The following is a 15841-nucleotide window of genomic DNA, read 5'->3' on the forward strand; positions in this document are numbered from 1 at the left end:
ACAAAACCATAACACAAATATAAAACACAAAGCCTCTGGTGCTTGATGCGAAATGTTTGACAGTGCAACATTTGCAAGCACACGCACACGGTGCGTATGACACAACACTACTAAACGGCAGACGGTCAGACGGTCGGTCGCTGCATCAGTCGTCGACGTCGTCCCCCCCTCCCCCCCTTGTGGAAGCGAAAATACTGTCTGCTGGCGAAGCTTCTTGCCAGCAAAAGAAATGGTCTAAATAGCTTTGGCCGCTGGATGGTGGTAACGGCCCTACGACGTCAATGTGAACACAGGAGAAGCGGGAAGTCGTGTTTGAGAAGTTCCCCATGGGAGTGTGGACATGTGTTGGTGAATCTTGCTGTGCTGACATTTAATGCAACGCCTCACCCATTCACAGCAGTCTCTTTGCATCCCCCGCAACACATAACGAACTGTCAGCAGATGAGTTGTTGATTGTATGCCATGGTGACAAAATTCGTGTAAAATCACGAATGTGTGTCTTCTGAATCTAGTTGATAGGAAAGAATGAGGCCTTGAGGTGGACATATCGCAATAAAGATTAAAATCGGTTCCGGTTATCTCTATTAGCTGTAGGTCTAACGCTGATGGTACTACTGTTAGTAGTTCCTATAGTTCCTGATCTATTTTTTGTGCTTTGGCAAGCTTAGTGTAATCAATTGCACTGGAGATGCTTCCGACCCTAGAGAGATGGTTGGCCACCGCATTGTTAATATCAGAAACGTGTCAAACATCAGTGCTAAACTGTGAGATGAGCACAATTTGGTTGAGCTGCTTTGGCAGAAAGTTCATGTTGTTCTGACAAAAGGATTACATCAACAGTTTGTGCTCAGTATAGACGATAGTCTCCGGCTTCCAGCTGACGCCTGAGGTATTTAATGGCCTCGTATATAGCTAGAAGTTTCTCGTCACACATTCTCCATTTCCGCTGCAAGAGTGACAGCTTTCATAAGCACACTAGTGGCTGCCACGCATCATCACACATCCATCACTGATTATCATTAATTAGCAGTGATAAGGGGCTCAGGTTGAATAAGCAATGCAGCGTCTGTGACACACTTTTTGGGTGCTTCAGATGCCAAGGTCATACCATCAGCCCATGTTATGGGCGAGTTGCCTTTATTCTTTGGACAAGAAACCGCTGCAGTTAATGGTTCTTGGAACTTAGCCAAGTGCGGCAAGTTGTGGCAGTATAAATTCACCACGTCCAGAAATCAGCGCAATTCCTCGGCAGTGTTAGGTTGTGCGATCTGCAAGATAGCTTCCACCTTCTCAGGTAACAGTAGCGATCATGTTGGTGATATGCATTGTCCCAGGAAATCCACTTGTGATTGGCTGAAGATACATTTAGCTGTGCTGAGGACCACACAATGTCGTTCCAGCCATTTGAACTCTCTGTTAAATGTTGACCATGCTGCTCTAACAAGGCCAAAAAAATCAGAATATCACCAAGATAGGTGAAGAAAACGAAAGACCTTCTAACACCAAACCAATAAACCTTTGCCAGGTTTGTGTGGCGTTCTGGAGACCAAATGTCATAAACATACTCTCAAAGAGTCCAAAAGGAGTTATTACAGCTGTCTTCAGGATATCCTATTCTGTCATGGGTATCTTCTTGTATGTCTTACCACAGTCTAATAGAATGAAGATATTGGTACCACTCGACATGTCATTGTAATCAATGCAGCAATAGCACAGGATATCTGTCTGGTACTGTTCTGGAGTTAAGAGCACTGTAATCGCCACACAAATGCCATGCACCACACTTCTTCGGAACTAGATGTAACGGCGAGGACCAGTGGTTGTTGGATGGGCGCATTACTCCATCATGGATCATACAAACTCTGCCTTTACGATCACCAGTTGGGGTGAAGCCAAACATCGTGATCTAGAAGATTTGATGGCCCATTGGTTGCCTTGATATAATGAACAGTGTCGTGCATTATCTCCTTAGGTGCACCAAGTGGTCATGTCATGGCTGGAAATCCTGGCAACAGTGTGGCATACTCTCCATCCATGACTTGAATCAGTTTGGCAGTGTGTCGATTGCAACTCAGTGAAACCCAGGTGCTGTTAGGCCAGTGATGTTATCAACCAGGCACATGTTCTTGATGTCTGTCAGTAGTTTATAATAGCTGCAATAACAGCTTTGGCGATGTGTGCAGTGGTGAAATCCCATGTGAAAGCTCAATGCAAATCAGATCTAATTCTAGCCACAGAGTGTCATACATCTTTATGACCAAGCTGTTCAAAGTGGTCAGGCAGAATTGTGCAGGTGGTAGCCTTCTGTGCAATATGGTCTGTGGGCAAATATAGAAATCGGATCCAGGGTCTATGAAATACTTCCAGCTGGACAGCCAATCAGAAACAAAACAGACGGGTAAACAGTAATCGGCAGTAGGAGGAGGCGCCTGTTGCAACTGCCGCTGACATTTCGTTAAGCTCAGGGCGTTGTGTATCTGTGTGCTTTCTCAGCGATTTTTCCGTGATATCAACAGATACTTTGCTGCTCAAGCCCAGGTTCAGAAGCGGTCGTTGATGATCTGATGGGCAAGCGTTGGCGGTATCAATTTCAGTCTCTGTCGTTGCCTGAGTCATGAGAACATAACAGTTCGCCGATCTGCTGCATCATTAGATCTTCATTGACCGCCAAAGTGCCATAATTTGCATGCGAAACAGTTGGCGTCATGCTGACACACTGCGCAGTGACCATGATGACATGAGTTGGCGTCATTGCGTCCTGGATTTTATCTACCAGTTCCTCAACCACGTCCAGGGATGTATCAGCATGGGATGCTGTGATTGCTTTCACAGGTGGCGGTAAACGAATGCTCCATAGCATATGCAGGAAGTTGTCCAGTACGGTCCCTGTGTCCACTTTGCTCTGTAAGTGCAGCGAATATTGTGAAGGCTGAAGGCTTTCTGTCTCCAATATCTTCTTGCGTGAGAACCTGTCGGATTCGCTCTTCTTGCAATACTGACACTCGCCAGATCACTTCTGCTTTAACCCATTCATAGTAGTTAGTCTTGGATGGTGAGGTGTTTACATCTTGTACATCCAAAGCACAATGGTGATCTAATTGTCTTACTACCAGTGGAAATTTGGTAGCATCCGCCGAATTTCCAAAGTGGAAAAAAGTTATCTTCACCTGTACAAACCACAAAAGGATTCTGTAGCCTGAAAGGTGGTAGCCGCACAGCCAGTCGCAGTGTGGTGGGATTAGCCATAATCTTTGTGTCATTCATTTTGTTAATCTCCTTCTTGAGCACTAGTAATTAAGTGGAGAGAATTTGCACTTCAAGCACTTGCAGGGAGTGACAGAACTTGGTGGGGCGGAAATCCAAGTTCCACCTGCAAAAAAAAAAATATATATATATATATATCAGTTGTATCACCACTCTTGAGCTCAACATATGTATATAATTTGCCAGGCAGAGCGAGCTAAACTCTAGAATTGTTCATCTACTGAATCGAGCAACTGTAAAAAATATCCATCTGATGAAGACAAAAATTTCTTTCTCTACTCAGAAACCTTAAAGGTTAGAACAGGACGAGAGAGTTTATACATTTAATTGGCTGCGGTATTAGGAATCGGATTTCTGGACTTCAAAAGCACGGAAAATTTAATCTCGTAAAACAAATCTGCTTTCCTCTAATGTAGTCCATTGTAAGTCGTTAGATGTTACTGCGAATTCAGTTTGTACTTGAGTTGCACGTTTCTCGTTGTTTATCTGGAAATTAAGTTTACAAATAGTTGGCTCTAAATAAGTCATAAGTTGTGGCAAAACGTACATCGTAATTCGTCACAGAAAACCGATCGATACTGTTGCTATGACACAGGGGTATTATTGTCTGAATGTAACAGGTGTAGCTTTCGAATATTAAGTTCTTCTGGTAAATAGAACTGTTTGCTGTCATGGATGTTGTTAACAGACTCTCAGTGACTGTATAGGTTGATGCACTTTAGGTACAGTTTCTCCTTTAAGTTTGTTTGATCCAGTGTTATGCCTTCCTCTACTGTTCACATGTGCTTTACTGCAGTAGCCAGTGCATTTTTAAGAGTAATAAGATGTCTTTTGCTGATGCCGTGCAATGCCCAGGATAGTGTTTGACATACCTGATTAATAAACACCTTATAGCCACAGGAAAAGTCATGAGATGTACCTTCATCTGGATTTTTCTATGGTCTTCTTTGCATAACAATATTTACACTGGTAAGTTCAAACAGGTCAATTTTGTGTACCATAGAGAGCTATTTGACTGAATTCCTCCACTACTGCTTTCTATGATGGAACATTCTGAAAATATCTAAATCGTAAGCACTTCAGAATATTCACCTGTAACGAGACTCATGGTCTACAACCTTTTTGAAAAATCAGAAATACGTCCCAAATTTTTTTCCCTGTACTTGTGTCCCCACAGGACTGGACTGTTCATCTTCATTCTCTGACGTTTTTGATGCCTTCATTTCACTTAAGATATAGCTTCATGCGTAATCTTGGTAACTTGAGGGCAAGTTACCAAGAAAAACTGCTTTCTCTGGATCCACAATGTGGAGCAGTTTCATATCGGTCTTTGGGTTATTATTAAACAGTGTAACAGATCTAACTTCATTTACAATGTGTGAGTGACTGGCAAGTATTGTTGGAAAGCCAGTAAAAACACGCTACAACATTTTAAAATGAAACGTAAAAGGAAAAGCTTTAAATATAAAATGGATCTTGATCGTTCTTCCTCAGCACCAAGTGGATCTTAGTCGTTTTCTCTAGTACATCAAACTTTAGCACAGATGTCTGAGCTCCTTGATCTTTATAGTAATTCACATTATAGTAATTCAATCCCTCTATAACATTGTATTATGAACAAAATTTTAAAATTTGACACTTCTTGATCGTTATTGCCATCTATGCTTCATAAGTATACATGATATTTCTTATTATGCACACTTATGTTCATGACAGCATCTGACAAGTACACTGTGCCAAATGAAGCATGTATGAATACATAAATGAAAACAGTAGTTGCATGGCATACTAGTATTATTGTTGGTTTATCACCAAAACTGCTGTAGGCTCATGTGCCTTGAAACCTCAAAATGAAATTCAAAAGGAAACTCAAGCTGGTTATTCCTGAATAACTGAGACAGAGAATAACTGGCGAGAAATATTCCAGAAAATGAAGCGAATAGGCTACTGTTAAAGAGATTCAGTAATTGCAAACATATATGGGCTAGCAAAGAAAACATAGGTAAGTGTTTTGCAGACATTAACATTAAACACATTATGCCTATAATTTGAAAACTGAAAATGTAACTAGTAAGAATCAATACCACTCAAGTGAGCATTGTTTTCTGAGTTCTATCTGCATCAGATATCTAAACAAATACAGTAAAAGATGAGTTAAATGTATTACAAAAGCATGCTTTTCACATCACATACTTCTCTTTTGGCTTGTCTGAAATGTATAAACAAAAAGAAAGTTATATTTACTAGTGCAAACGCATCGTATTACTGGATAAAACACGTATTTAAGATCAGAAGAACGTTTAAAACAGCCTTCCTGATACTTTGTTATAAGTGTAAACACAGTAGATTTACAATTTAAAACAACAGTGTTGTGTGCAGGAGAGAAGTTACGAACAAAATCATAAACAATATCCATGTGAACAACAGTCTGCTAACGTTTTGGGACATCTAACATGGCGGCGCCTGCTTCAAACAATGTACATCGTAAGTCTGTAGCGCCATCTCCCCTTATCTTTACCTCCATCCTTGAAACAGACTTCATCTTTGACTTTACCCCAGAGTATAAAGTCCAGTAGCATCAAATCATGATAAACTGTATGCCAACTGATTACACCTTCACATCCTATCCAGCGATCCAATGTGATACATGTACCTTTGTAAACTTATCATTTCTGAGAACGCATGCTGTTACAGCGTGAATACCTGTAAATACCACATTAATGTAATAAATGCTCAAAATGATGTCCGTCAACCTGAATGCATTTGGAAATAAGCCATATGTTTGTGACTATTGCAGCGCCATCTATCACAAAGCGAAAAAAAGTGGTCCAGCGAAAACATTCATATTTCTTTATGTACTACACGAATATGTAATAAAAAAATGGGGGTTCCTATTTTTAAAAAGACGCTGTTGATATCCGTTTGACCTATGGCAGCGCCATCTAGCGGGCCAACCATAGCGCCATCTGGTTTCTCCCTTCAAGCTAGACAATTTTCGTCTTTGTAGTTTTTTCAGTAGACTCTTATTTCGTGAGATATTTGGCCCGGTCACGATCAATGGACCACCCTATATATATATATATATATATATATATATATATATATATATATATATATATATATGTGTGTGTGTGTGTGTGTGTGTGTGTGTGTGTGTTGCAATATGATCTGGGAAACGATAATGAAGTGGTAACTTAACACCATTCATGTTCGAGACCTGGTATTTCACTACCTACCTGAAGATCAACCGATCATCGTCAGAATCCTTACAGCACATTTCAGGGGTTCCATGAGTGTATTTGTGAATCGCAGCCTATAGCACAGCACTCGTTCATGCACATGACAAGGCATTTGACTACTTTAAGATCATCCAATCACCATCCAAATCTTATAGAAAATTCAGAGTGTCTTATGAGTGTATTTTCGAATCAGCCTGTAGTGTGGCATCTATTAACGTTCGTGGCGAGGCATTTATCTACCTTAAGATCGTCAGATCGCGGAAAAATCATTACAGTAAGTTCTGGGAGAGTTACCATCTTCAAAATTTCATGTCAAAAGACTCGAGATTGCGGCCTGTAGCGCGGTATGCAATCATGTTCCTGAACAGGCTTTTGGCTATCTTGCGATCCAATAATGGATGTCAAAATTTATCCTGCGAATTTCGGATGTTTCATAAGTGTACTCTCAAAATTTCGAACAAAAATCCCCAATATTGCTGTGTATACAGCGCTATGCAGTCATAACCACGAACAGCAATTTGGCGACCTTATGATCGCCCAATAACCATCAAAGTCTGCACAGCATGTTGCAGGTTTTTCGTAAGTATTTTCAAAATTTCCCGTCTAAATATCAAATATTGCACCCTTTTTAACTTCCATTACACTCATGACTATACATTTGTAACGCCGGAAATGCATATACTCCTATTTCCATCTATTGTACTATTATTTTTTTTCCTTGTTTTGTTACCTCAAGATATGACATTTCTGTCTCTTTATATATTGTAATTGTTTTACTGTTTGTATATATATATTTATGCACTCATGTCGATGTATAATTGGTTTGTTTCGTAAATATTATTTGTATTTTTACGCTGGGTCTTGCCTAGGGAAAACTGCTATCGAACGATTACGTCGATAGGTCGTGTGACGAATCAAAGTGTGTAGGATCTTTGGTAGTGTTAACTCTGCCGCGTGGAGCGCGGGCAGAACAGTGAGAGTCTGGCGGGAGTAGCGAGTGGAGCAGGTGTCGTGTGACGCTCCCGCGAGTTGCCGCGCTTTCGGGGTTTGGCAGCAAGTAATTGCGCTCGACTCGCGATGATAGTTTCTGACATGGTGTCGCGGACGGGAAGCATTAGCTGGCGCACATCAAGAGCCCGTTTCGCCTGGTGACCGTGTCGAGAAGAAGGCGCGCCAACATCCAGCTTCTGCAACAGCGACGGCCGACAATGAGTGACTGTCGCCACCTCCTCGATCGACGGCTTCAAACCTTCAATCAACCAACAAGGAAGACTAAAAGCACGTAAAGTTTCAGAACTGTATGGCAGACCTCAGCTTTTCAAATTGTTCCATTTGCCTCGCAAAATTACAGCAACTTAGCATGAACCTTTGTTGCTCATTGTCCCAATTGCATTGCCAAGCAGGGTCCCTTCCTTTTCCGAAATGAACCCGAGTGTCGTTGAAATTCAAACGCCAGCATTAAAATAATATGATTAGATTTCACTGCTTTAATTTCAAAGTTCAGTAGCTGGCTACAATATTTAGGTTACACGAGCACAAATTTAGAGTGCGAGTTTTGTTAGCATATTTTAGCTTACCTGTGACTGCAGCTCAGCTTGGTACGTACTAAATTTTACTATTTGTTAATAGTTCAGAATCAGTTAATTCAAGTTCAAAGTTAAATCTCTTGTTTCTAAATTGCGTAGAGTCAAGTTGCTTTTGAAATGATTGTTGAGGTAGTCCAAGACTAACCGTATTTTACTGGATTTCGATGTGCTTCAGAAAGAAAGCTCACTATTAACTTCAGTCACTAAATTAATTTTCGATTTTCCGGTTTTATTAATTCTTTTGCTAAATTAAGTCAGAGTGTAGCGAAATTTATTACTTCTGACAAACTTTCAGTTTTCACACTACACGTGTCAACCTTCAGTTGCCACGCTTCTAGTGCTAATTATATGTGTAATAACCTTTCTTTTTCAGTTACTATAGTAATTGTCCTTAGGACTGGCGACCGTGATTTCCCCCAAATCTCAAATATCTAATTACCGCTAGTTAATTGTTAACGTAACGGCTGCACATTTACTTTCTTTATTAACTTTACCCCTTTTCAAAATTGATTTCCACCAGTTTCATTTGCATTTATCATTTCATTTAGATGTAACCCTTTCCTCCCTCTTTACCGATAGATTAACTTCGGTGACGATTGCTTTTCCAAAATTCCCATTAGGTACACGCGGTTTCATTTTTCACTGTCATTAAGGTCGATAAGTGAGGGGGGAGGTTACACGTGGCGACCGTGACAGGACAATCTTCAAATTTGAGATTGTTCTGGACACGAATTTTGCATTGTACAAATCTCGTAACAAAGTACTGGTTACGAAATGGTCGATGCGTCAGCGAGAATATTAGTGTGAGGAATCCTAATTAGATTTGAGATTTGGCATTTATATTGAAAATTATTAAAATGAGTGAAGGCAACAATTACCAAAATTTGGTAGACTTGGATACGGAACAATCGGTCGAACAGTGGGAAACGCGCACCACGGTACCCATTGTTCAGGGGCAGGCGGCGAACATGAAAGACGCGACCGCCGAAACGCAACAAAGAGCAGAAATGGAATTCCAAACTTTAGAAATTGTTTCGGAATCGGAAGTGAAAATCGAATCTGAATCCCTTGATGAAGAATACGGGGGGACAATTAAAGAGGAAGCCGCTGCGGAAGTAAAACCGGTAGTTTCCGGGAATTTAACTGATTTATTGAATGTTTTGATTAACGAAATCAAGAGTCAATCGGCCAAGCAAGAAGCTCAGTCTGAAAAATTTGAACGAATGCTAGACAATCAGAACAAAGCTATTAATGTTGTTAACAACAATGTTGGAGTTGTTAACACAAAAGTTGATAAAATCAAAGAAGATATTGTTGTGATTAATAGCGAAATCGGTAATCTTAAACAGGAAATGATAGGCGTTCAGGCGGAAATTGCGAGCATAAATACTCGTTTTTATTCCGAAATTAGCAGAATCGAGAAAAGTGTAGGAGAATCAGTTGCTCCGATCATCGAGAATAAGGTGACGGAACAAATTCAATTAGTGAAAAAAGAGGATCAAAAGAAGGTGGAAACTTTAAAGGCTTTAGTATCCGAAGTAGATACCAAAGTGACGAAGCAGGCTAATATCTGCGAAGAGAAAAAGAGGGAAGTGGAAACGCTTGCGACAACCACTTGCCAAGTGATTACGAGGGTGTCGGAATTAGAAAGGAAACTTGACGAAAAACAGAGCTATGTGCCAATCTGTGCACATAGTTCGGAGTTGTTGACGAAAGAGGAGCGGTTCGACCCCTTGAAAAAAGGCGGTATACACCCGACGGATTTCATTAAAAATTGTGAAAGAGTTTTACCCAGATCATGGACTGATGAGAGAAAAATTAATGCGGTTATTGATGTGTTGGCTGGTGATGCCAAGCGTTGGGGCTTAAACCTCAACATTACGAACCTGACTTTTGACGAGTTTAAAAATTTGTTTCTGGCTGAATACTGGTCAGAGCAAAAACAGCAAAGTGTCTGGCGCGAATTTGTCGTATCGAGGCCTTTCGATGCGAATTCGCGCGGTTCGATGAAGGAGTTTTGTGAGGGCTGGATCCGCAAGTTGGAATATTTGCGTGACCGCCGCTCGGAATCCGAAATAGTCTGGGAACTCTACAAGAAGCTTCCAGATGATACAAAACGATACGTAGGAAGCAATTACAGGAAAATCAATGATTTCCTGGAAAGAGTGGAGGACGAGGACAATTGGCGCAATAATCGCGACAGTGGCAGAGGCCGTGGTAACAACAACGGGTACCACAGCAACCACAACAACGATAACCACGGGAATAATGCATACCGCAACCATGGCAGCAATAACAATAATGGTTCGGACCGTAATAACAATCGGTACAATGCAAATAATAACAGGAATGACGGAAACCAGTATCATACTAACGTGATACGGGCTTCACAGAATAGTAATAACGCCAGAGGGTGTGATCAGCCGCCTCAGCAGCATCCGGGGAGCGTATCGGCTGGGACGAGACAGGGAAACCATTAGCCGCGCCGGTGAGGGGCCGACCAGGCGTGGAGAAATTTTGGCGGCCCAATAACAGGAGAAAACCGAGGTGTCGTCGTTATGAAAATTCCGTATGGTCTAATCAACGGCGGGAGAGTGTGCCAGTGTTAGGAGAAAGGAGTGCGTCCAAAGTAGTAGATCAACTGTATACACGGCAGTAGAAAATACATTCACTGTCAGTGAGAACAATTTAAGTAGTGTTCCGGAAATCGATTATAAGGTGCCTGCTGTAATACCCACAGCGGAACTGGAGATTGAGTTTAAGAATGATTCGCAATTGTTGAGAGAAGATCAGATGTCGGATAACACGTCCGTCATTGAGCGAGGGGATGCAGAGAGGGATGAGGTCTGGTTAAGGCAGTTCGGTCGCTTATACGACGAACTAAGAGATTATAGGGGCCTGTACGGGAGAAGTATTTATGGAGAGCGCGGGCAGAATTTGCCGCGTCTCGTCCCACAGGAAGGTAGTATTTGTGAAGTGATGGAAAGTTCTGGCCCTAACCGGCAGACTTTACCAGAAATAGTTGATGTTAATGGGGAGCACGAGCAAGATGCGTCGTGTTTCGTCCCGCAGGAGTTGAATGGTGAAGTAGTAACGGAAAGTTCTGGCCCTAACCGGCAGACTTTACCGAAAGTTATAGTGATAGAAGTAGCCGACCCATCTGACGCAAACCTCCAGTTTAAACGTTGCGAGAGTATTAAGGAGAAAGATTATGAAAATTTTAGTGATAGCCGGACACGATTGGTACAAAAGCACGCAGATTACAGAGTGTATGAGGTTAGAGCTGACGTTATACGGTCAGACGATAACAGTGTGGGTTGCGCAGATCTAGAGGAAGTAATTGCAGATACTACTGGGCACATTCCTCCAGGTAGATTGGCAGATGAGATTAATCTGACTAAAGAGGAATCAACGAAGGTGACAATTAGTGAATTGATAGCAAAGCAACACTCACTAGTTGACGAGTTACAGGAAAAGGTTTCGGTATTGGAGGCGACGCTACAGACTAAGCCTCAGGACAAACGTGTTGAAATTAAAACTGTATGTGAAAAGAGGCTGAAAAAGCCGCCAGATAAACCGGATTTAGGATCTAAGCCGGATGGTTTTTTGTGGAATGACCTGGATATAGACGAGGATTTACTGTGGGAAAATAAAGAAAAAGTCGAGGGCAAGTGTAGACAGGTAGTAGTGTCTGTTAATATGCACGACCTACAACTAAACGTGTTGATTGACACCGGTGCAGAATTGAGTGCTGTATCTGGGAAAATATTTGAGTTACTGAAAGACAGACCTGGCATCGTAGTTATGCCAGTAACAGGAGTGAAAATTATCGGTGCTACTGGGAAGGCCAGTAAACCGGTCACAAAACAGATTTTTGTCAACTTCGAGATATGTGGGGCACGATTTGAACAAGAGTTTGTCGTCGTGCCAGACTTAACTACGGAAGTAATTATGGGGTTAGATTGGCTATTAAAGTACCGTGCAGTGATTAACTGCGAAAGGAAAACTTTGACATGTATGTCACTAGATAAAACAATGGTAGTTGGTTTTGACGAGGCAGGAGACGGTGTGCATAGGCAATACCAGCCTATGCACATTGTTAACTGGCCGGATGACATTGACGTAGGAATGAGTTTGAACTGCATAACATGAAGAATTTCGGCATTGACAAAAGTGTAGAAAGTGAATTGGAAGAGATAATCAAATTCCCTTCACGGATTGACATTAGTATTGGTGTGAAAAAAGATCGTTTGCGAGAAGTAATGAAGCTTAAAGCCGATGCTCGCATACGTCGTCATGACGCTAAAGCGCGTTTTGCTAAGTTTGCGATCGGAGACTTAGTACTTGTAAAAGCTCATGAGAAATCGAGCGAGATAGACAATGAAATCTCTAAATTTAAGTTTGTTTATAATGGACCATATAAAGTCATTGGTATACCTCACACAAATGCTTATTGCTTAGAGTATCCAAGCTCTGGAAAGCTATTAGGTATACGAAATATAATAGATTTGAAATTGTACCAACCTAGGATCGATTAATACCACACAATGGGTAATTTGTACAATATGTAAATATAGAGTGTAAGATTTAAGGTTTGCTAGATTGCCATGCTTTTGACTGACCAAGAGGACATTAAAGAAGTTGTAATTAATAAGTAATTAATTTTGACTAAATGATTTAAGAGAGAGTGATTATTTATCAATTGAAAAATCCAAGCTGCTAATTTAAGTTTTCAGCTGAGTCACAGTAGATTAAGCAACGTAAATATGATTTTGTAACTAGCTGTAAGATTTCATGAATATGTGTTTTACTAGTCATTGCCGATGTACTTAGACGCTGTTTTAAGTTTCAGGCTAGTACATGCGTGTGATGATGGACAGTGTTGAGTTATCCACTGTGATAGTATTAAGGGACTCCTTGAGATTACTCGGGAGTGAGTTTTTCCTAAAGAATTCAGTGAAACGGACGTTCTGGAAACGCCGTCACAAGGGCGAGTGAGATCAAGCGTGCCGCACACGCGGGCGCAACAATACTGGCGAGGCGAGCCGCTGTCGGCTCTTGTGCCGCTGTTGGCTCTTGTGCCGCTGTCGGCATTCTTTGTACTTGCGAGTACGAAAGGCGGAATAGTTTTTCTTCCCGGACAGCTGATGTGAAAGAATTCTGCTGTCAATATTTATGTTTTTTTCGATCTACTGGATATTATTTTCTTGTTTAGCGTTAAGTGGAATCTCATGACGAGATATTAATTATGAAAAGGTTATGTAAAAATGTGTATTCTATGTAATTAATTATTAATTTGCGTATTTTGATCTACCTGTTTTATGACCATGTACTCTGATTAATTTTGCAAATAGTATTCCATTTCTCATAGTGTTACGAATTTTAATGATTTTGGAATAGCTAAACCATTTTCTATATTTTCTATGAATTTTAATATGTTGTCAACCTGTTTTATTTTGTGCAAGGTGACAGAGTGGAATAAGATTAGGAGTGTCCTCACTCAATTATTATGGTCTAAAAATTGATTTATGATTAATTAGACGAATGCTAAATTTTGTTGATGTTTTGAGCATATGCATTTCCGCTGTTTCTTTTTTGGGACATTTTCTGAGTCTGTTTACGTTACACGAACATCCTCAGACAACGTGGGGCACGTGTAACGCCGGAAATGCATATACTCCTATTTCCATCTATTGTACTATTATTTTTTTTCCTTGTTTTGTTACCTCAAGATATGACATTTCTGTCTCTTTATATATTGTAATTGTTTTACTGTTTGTATATATATATTTATGCACTCATGTCGATGTATAATTGGTTTGTTTCGTAAATATTATTTGTATTTTTACGCTGGGTCTTGCCTAGGGAAAACTGCTATCGAACGATTACGTCGATAGGTCGTGTGACGAATCAAAGTGTGTAGGATCTTTGGTAGTGTTAACTCTGCCGCGTGGAGCGCGGGCAGAACAGTGAGAGTCTGGCGGGAGTAGCGAGTGGAGCAGGTGTCGTGTGACGCTCCCGCGAGTTGCCGCGCTTTCGGGGTTTGGCAGCAAGTAATTGCGCTCGACTCGCGATGATAGTTTCTGACATGGTGTCGCGGACGGGAAGCATTAGCTGGCGCACATCAAGAGCCCGTTTCGCCTGGTGACCGTGTCGAGAAGAAGGCGCGCCAACATCCAGCTTCTGCAACAGCGACGGCCGACAATGAGTGACTGTCGCCACCTCCTCGATCGACGGCTTCAAACCTTCAATCAACCAACAAGGAAGACTAAAAGCACGTAAAGTTTCAGAACTGTATGGCAGACCTCAGCTTTTCAAATTGTTCCATTTGCCTCGCAAAATTACAGCAACTTAGCATGAACCTTTGTTGCTCATTGTCCCAATTGCATTGCCAAGCAGGGTCCCTTCCTTTTCCGAAATGAACCCGAGTGTCGTTGAAATTCAAACGCCAGCATTAAAATAATATGATTAGATTTCACTGCTTTAATTTCAAAGTTCAGTAGCTGGCTACAATATTTAGGTTACACGAGCACAAATTTAGAGTGCGAGTTTTGTTAGCATATTTTAGCTTACCTGTGACTGCAGCTCAGCTTGGTACGTACTAAATTTTACTATTTGTTAATAGTTCAGAATCAGTTAATTCAAGTTCAAAGTTAAATCTCTTGTTTCTAAATTGCGTAGAGTCAAGTTGCTTTTGAAATGATTGTTGAGGTAGTCCAAGACTAACCATATTTTACTGGATTTCGATGTGCTTCAGAAAGAAAGCTCACTATTAACTTCAGTCACTAAATTAATTTTCGATTTTCCGGTTTTATTAATTCTTTTGCTAAATTAAGTCAGAGTGTAGCGAAATTTATTACTTCTGACAAACTTTCAGTTTTCACACTACACGTGTCAACCTTCAGTTGCCACGCTTCTAGTGCTAATTATATGTGTAATAACCTTTCTTTTTCAGTTACTATAGTAATTGTCCTTAGGACTGGCGACCGTGATTTCCCCCAAATCTCAAATATCTAATTACCGCTAGTTAATTGTTAACGTAACGGCCGCACATTTACTTTCTTTATTAACTTTACCCCTTTTCAAAATTGATTTCCACCAGTTTCATTTGCATTTATCATTTCATTTAGATGTAACCCTTTCCTCCCTCTTTACCGATAGATTAACTTCGGTGACGATTGCTTTTCCAAAATTCCCATTAGGTACACGCGGTTTCATTTTTCACTGTCATTAAGGTCGATAAGTGAGGGGGGAGGTTACACATTGATCAGTCAGAACATTATGACCACCGGCCTGCTATAGGTATAAACTCGTCCAGGCGATAGCAGCGTCACCTGACGAGGAATGACTACTAGTCAGGCACATGCACGGTGCATGTAGTATCAGTGAGCCAGCTGTCCATATGGGGAAGGCGTGCAATCTATCTGAGTTTGATCAAGTGCAGATTGTGATGGCCCAGAGCCTCAGCACAAGCATTTCAGGCACTGTGTGATTTGTCTGGTGTGTGAGGAGTGCTGTGGTGAGCGTCTTCAATACATGGTAAAACCAAGGTGAAACCAGGTCCAGACATCATGGGGTCAGGTGGGCACCTCTCATTACAGATGTCAGATGATGTAGGCTGTGCAGACTGGTAAAACAAGACAGGTGGCGAACTGTGGTGGAACTAACACCAGAGTTGGACAGAGTATAGGTGTGTCTGAACACACAGTACACCATACATAGCTAATGATGGGCCGCCGCAGCTGATGACTC

Source organism: Schistocerca piceifrons, chromosome 1 (genome assembly GCF_021461385.2).
Source record: "Schistocerca piceifrons isolate TAMUIC-IGC-003096 chromosome 1, iqSchPice1.1, whole genome shotgun sequence".
NCBI classification, from domain to species: domain Eukaryota; kingdom Metazoa; phylum Arthropoda; class Insecta; order Orthoptera; family Acrididae; genus Schistocerca; species Schistocerca piceifrons.